Source organism: Choristoneura fumiferana, chromosome 9, assembly GCF_025370935.1.
Source record: "Choristoneura fumiferana chromosome 9, NRCan_CFum_1, whole genome shotgun sequence".
In the NCBI taxonomy this organism is placed as follows: domain Eukaryota; kingdom Metazoa; phylum Arthropoda; class Insecta; order Lepidoptera; family Tortricidae; genus Choristoneura; species Choristoneura fumiferana.
In genome coordinates this window covers 14,994,963-15,001,533 of record NC_133480.1, presented here as the reverse complement: position 1 = coordinate 15,001,533, position 6,571 = coordinate 14,994,963, and positions in this window count along the sequence as shown.

Below are 6,571 nucleotides of genomic sequence, written 5' to 3'. Positions count from 1 at the left end.
GGTTTTTGATCTAAGTCCACAATATCAGTTGATTATGAGTCCTCTTGCCCGAAGGTACATCCCGGCGCCAAAGTATCGCCTCCATTATTCAAATATAATGAGCAATGTACAAACATCGCGAATCATTAATCCCTGGTACCTGCGTCGCCGGTTGTACCTCATTTGTCGGAGGCGGTTAACGATTATCATATTTTTGCTCTAGATCGGCCTCGATAATATTTCGTAGGGATAGCAGAAAAAACTCTATCCTACTAATATTACACTTAAATATGTCTGTTTATTTTTTTTTTGTTAAACTACTTCATCACATTAAGATTGGTTTTTTGGAATCTTTATGTATTTTTTATTTCAATTCCAAATTTTTTGTTACTTTTACGGTCATCCCGTAAAACCTATATTGAAAATACAAACTGAAATATAAATGCACAGAAAAACCAGAAAAATATGACCAGCGCTGGGAATCAAACCCAGGTCCTCGGCATTCCGTGCCGTATGCTATACCGCTACACCACCGCTGGACAACGATACAGACTTTCTCCGGTTAGTTCCGATGGAGTGCCGAAATGTTTCTCAATGAGGGCTAGGGCATAGATGTCGCTAGTGTCGCTGCTTAAGTGGCTAAATAAGAAACAACACAAGATGAGATATGAGGTGCATAGGAGAAATTCGTGTCTGTATCGTTGTCCAGCGGTGGTGAAGCGGTATAGCACACGGCACGGAATGCCGAGGACCTGGGTTCGGTTCCCAGCGCTGGTCTTATTTTTCTGGTTTTTCTGTGCATCTATATTTCAGTTTGTATTTTCGATCATCACGTCTATACCGCTAAAACCGATTTAGGTGAAATTCGGTACACAAATATTTTGAGTCCCGGGGAAGGACATACAATAGTTTTAATCCCGGAAAATTGCATAGCTACCACGGGATGGCGATTAAATAAATTCTGCGCGGCCGGAGTCGGGGGTAACGGCTAATACATAAAGTGTCCTAGTGTTTGACATGTTAATGCTCAATAGATGACACCATGCTGTCACTTCTAATGCTAGGACACATAAAACTAAAGCTAACTTCAGGGTCAGTGGCCAACGCTAAGAGGTCTCTATTGTCTTGTCTTAGATTAGAATAATTAAAGTTACAATAGTAATATTTGAAAGCTTATTATACTCCTATAAATTCATGTGCGGAATTACATTTGAAATTTACCACGAGCTTTGCGGTGAAGGAAAACATCGTGAGGAAACCTGCACAACCAAAGCCATTCAATGGAGCGTGTGAAGTTCCCAATCCGCACTGGGCCCGCGTGAGAACTATGGGTATGGCCCTCTTGTTCTGAGAGGAGGCCTGTGCCCAGTGGGACGTATATAGGCTGGGATGATTAGTACGATGCCAACGTCAAACCCTTCGTCTCTGCTGTCGCTACCTCGTCTGCGATATTGCCCTATAACATTTGAATAATTATTCTCCAGCGTTGATGTGTCGCTTATTCCAGTTCGTGATGGACGAATTTGTTTGTTTTTATCTTGATATCCCCCCCACAGCCCCCCCTTGCCGCAGGTACTTAGCTATGAACGAAGGCAGAAGGTATTGAGGGTATCATTGAGATCGTCGTTTGAGCGGGCCTTGAAAATATGTAAGTCGATAGGTAGACACACACACACACACACACACACACACACACACACTTTTGTAATTTAAACGAAATGGAATGAAAAAAGTTTATTCGGGATCCAGACAAGTAAAAGTTAAAAAATACAAAATATTATTACAAATATTTGCTCGTGCCCGAAATGGTCCCAACTCGGCATAAAACAAACAAAGACTGCAACAGGGTTCTATCAGAGTGCCCTATTTCACGCTACAAGTTACAATTTACAAGCGGTACTCTTTGTTTAACAGTATGTTAGTAAAAAGAGACTACCGCTTGTAAATTGTAACTTGTAGCGTGAAATAGGGCACAGGTGTCACGCACAAACTTGTCAAGATATACTACAGTTGTAGTGAATAATGTGTTGTGTGTTGTGTTCATATCGAAAATACAAACTGAGACATGGATGCACAGAAAACCAGAAAAAGAGACAGCGCTGGGAATCGCAGGTCCTCAGCAATCCGTGCTGCGTGCTGTAACCCCTACACTACCGCTGGACAGGAATCTAGACACGAATTTCTCCTATGTGTACATATCTCAGGTAGCATACTGTGACTAGATAACTAAAGTTTCCTGTAGCAAATAGAGAAAGCAAGTAATTTGTCAATCATTTGTTTGAGAAAAATAAAGCGGGAACTTGGGGAGTTATAGTGACAAATAAGAACATTTGTTTTGGTTTCTTAGTCTCAATCTGGTAGCATGGTGAACGGTTGTGTTGCTCTGCAGATGAGCTTTGGTTGAGTTCGAAACGCGTGTACTGTGGTGATGTTGATAGATGGGCTTCTGTGATTTGTGTGTGTTCAAAGTCAAAGTCAAAATATCTTTATTCAATTTAGGCTAAAACAAGCACTTATGAATGTCAAAAAGGAAATCTACCACCAGTTCGGAAAAACCTCTGTTGAGAAGAATCCGGCAAGAAACTCAACGAGGTATATTTTTTTAACAGATTTACAATTATTATTAAATGATATCTATACTTACATCATAAGTATTTAACACAACTTTATTTTGAACACAGTAGGTTCGCTATTTGAAGGGATCGCTAATGTCCTTACGGTGTGGGGTGGAGAAACTGCATGAACACACATTTTTTGCATAAGCGTCGCTATCATAAGGTTGCGGGTGGGCAAAGTAATTGTTTCAGTTCAGAGAAAGAAAGGTTAAAATAATATGAACTTATACAAAATACGATGGAAAAACATTATTCAATAGATCAGTACATGCCCTCAATCAATAACCAAACGACAAAGCTTGCGGGCGCGCCAGTTTAATCGCCCGTGTCGCCCTCTAGGGGGCGCAATTACGAATTAGAACGCCCTCGCAGTTACGTCACTATATTATACTAGCCTGTTGCACGCGACTCCGTCCGCTTAATATTCGTTTATCGCTTTCCCGCGGGAACTAAGAAATTTTCCGGGATAAAAACTATTCTATATCCTTTCCCGGGACTCAAACTATCTGTATACCGAATTTCATCTAAATCGGTTCAGCGGTTTAGACGTGATTGAGTAACAAACATCCAAACATCCGAATATCCAGACATCTTCACAAACTTTCACATATATAATGTCTAGCGTTCGGGTAAACTCGGAAGCTTACAAATACTCCCGAAGTATATCAATCAAGTATCGTTTGAAATGAATATGAAAATACCATACTGGTCATTTTTTACTTTTCTTCCTCAAACTTCAACTTCAAAATCCGAATAATTTATCAGGACATAAATAATAATAAATATACGTTTAAGAGCTACGGTGCCAAAGACAACCACACAGACACATATAGCGGTCAGACTTATAACACCCCAATCTTAATTTGATTGCTTAATAACGACATCTCTTGTCCGGGTGAGCGGTTAGTTCCAATGTAATGCTGAAAATTTCTCGATGAGGGCTACAGCATACATAGATGTCGCTAGTGTCGCTGCTTAAGTGACTAAATAAGAAACAAACGAGCTGAGATATGTGGTGCATAGGAGAAATTCGTGTCTGTACCCCTATCCAGTGGTGGTGTAGCGATATAGCACGTGGCACAGAATGCCGGGGACCTGGGTTTGATTCCCAGCGCTGGTCTATTTTTCTGGTTCTTCTGTGCATCTATGTTTCAGTTTGTATTTTCGATGTGGGTTTTACGGGATGACCGTAAAGTAACAAAATTTGGAGTTGAAATAAAAAATACAAAAAGACTCCAAAAAACAATCTTCAATTTAACACCCCTCTTTTTGCGTCGGGGGTTAAAAAGAAGAAAACGACGATGATATAACGTGGGTGGTTGCGCCAGTATTAGTTTCATCGGGTTGCCGCGCGGTGGCGCGCAGTGCGCGTGTTGCAGCAGCCACCGAGTCGCGTTGCTCCTAGAGCAAGGGCTACGTATTAGCCCGAAACATGTCGAGTTAAACTCTATTTAACCCGCGTGGGAACTACGGCCCAAGCCCTCTCATTGTGAGAGGAGGCCTGTGCCCAGCAGTGGGACATATATAGGCTGGCATGATGATGATTAATTATGAGTGAGTCTGACGGTAGTTTCATACCGACTACTAGTTATTACCTATCAATCCTACCCCTATCTCACGTCCCCCCCCTACCCTAACGAGCAACGGCTCGTCCACCCTCAGGAAGTGCGCAGCGCGACTATTCAATCTTTTAGCAGACATAATTATAGTCAGCAAAGAGATAAAGAGGTGGAAGAGGCATGGGAGTAGATTTAGGAGACGCGAAAGCGTAGTTAGGGGTATTTGCTTGGGACCAACGTTGGATCTGCACTGAGTAATTGTAATCAATGGACCCACGTGACAGGTGCAGCCTAGATGGTCATAGGTCATTGGTACTAACATTCTGGCAAATAACCCCTAATAACCTAATGGCCCTTAATGTCCTTTGTACAAGTATCTCAAAGTTTGTCAATTGTTTTTTTTTCTTTTCTTTTGTACGATAAAGAGTTTATACATACGTACAATACAATACAATACAAATATTCTCTTTTTTGATCACCAAAAGCAGTACAGAGACATTACAAAATTTAAAAAATCAGGTAAACAATAGGAAGTCTTATCGCTAAAAAGCGATCTCTTTCAGACAACCAATAAATAGATACATACATACATACTATTTTTTACCAGTCCTACTAATACCTACTAAGGTACCTACGTGTTGTATAATTGTGAAAGTTTGAAAGTGTCATCATAATTGTCATTTCGGCCTATATATTCCCACTGCAGCCGCAGGCCTTCCCTCGGAATGAGAGTGAGCCGTAGTTTCTAGCCGGTCCAGCGCGGATTGGGAACTCCAAACACACCATTAAATTTGCAGGTTTGTGCAGGTTTCCTCACGATGTTTTCTTTCAGCATAAAGCTCGTGGTAGCTTACAGGTGACTGGCCTCGAAGCCATGACGTCTGCTTGAGAGAATATCGATCATACTACTGAGCTACCATGATTACTTAGGTATAAATGTGTGTATGTTTGTATAATAATTAAGTATCTTTGTGTGTCATTACGCAATTGCAGCAAATGTCAAATCTGTATCCCTAATTATCTAATATCCCTAGTATCTGTAATGTGTATAGTAGAATCATCATCGTCATACATCATTTTCATATTATCCGATCCGATATCGGTATAAGACGATATCGGGGCAAGTAAAATGTATAAAATATGATCCGATATCGGATCGGATAATCTGAAAACGCTCTATGTCGTCATATCAGCCGTACGAAGTCCAATGTTGGACATTATGCCTCCCCCATATACCTTCCATAATGCCTTGGTTAGAAGTAACTGGAGAACTGTACTGTACTAATTTAAAAAAAATCTTTACCCTGTCTCCTTTTCCCACTATCTCTATTATTATTTTTAGGGTTCCGTACCCAAATGGTAAAAACGGAAACCCTATAATATTATTAAGACTTCGCTGTCCGTCCGTCTGTCACCAGGCTGTATCTCATGAACCGTTATAATTAGACAGTTGAAATTTTCACAGATTATGTATAACTGTGTCTGCTATAACAACAAATACTAAAAACAGAATAAAATAAGTTAAGGGGGGCTCCCATACAACAAACGTGATTTTTTGCCGTTTTTTGCTAATGTCTAATGAATGTTGTATAGATGGTACGGAACCCTTCGTGCGCGAGTCCGACTCGCATATGGCCGGTTTTCTAAAGCCACTTCCATCCGTTGGACATCTGCACTTCACGGAGCCCCGGCTTCTCTTGAAAAAAGTCTCAATAACTCGTCAGACGGCGAATGACATCGTTAGTCGAAGTGGCAGAAGAAAAGGCACTATCGCAATAGCTATTGGTTACAGGGTGCTGTTATTTTGTGTTCTGTATACACTGGTTTGGTGCCGTCGCCCTTTTTGGTAAGTTGGTGTGGGTTTTTTGAAGCTTGCATTTGATGTGACGTTTAGTTTATATCGAAGATTACTAAGTAGTTTCAGTGATCGAATTGGATTCGATTTGTAGCATTCGAACATGGCGGATGTAGACAATATCTAATTTTGCTATTTCTGTTTCTTTGGCTAGTTGAAGTTTTTATGCGACGATTAACCTTAACAGTGAACAGTGATCACAAAATTCTATATTGCTCTTTTGTCTGTCATTTTTTAATGCGCAAGTTGTCTCCACGTGGTTTCTGGAATTTTACTAACAAGTTGCAAAAACTACAACCACCGTACAACGTCCCTCTCAAAGAGGCACTACTTTGACACTGGCGAAATTGTCCTATTAATTAGGACAGAAAAGCCATATTTTAAAAGAGAAGAAGAAGACAGTGATCGAATTGACGTTTTTGATACAAATAATGTAAATAAGATGGCAATGTAAGTAAAGTCGACAAAAAAGTTAACATTGAATAGGTAAGATAAGTTTAGAAAAATAAGTACCTCTCTAAATAAGTGGCTCTGAGACGTGTTACTTGACTGTTGTCATCTTG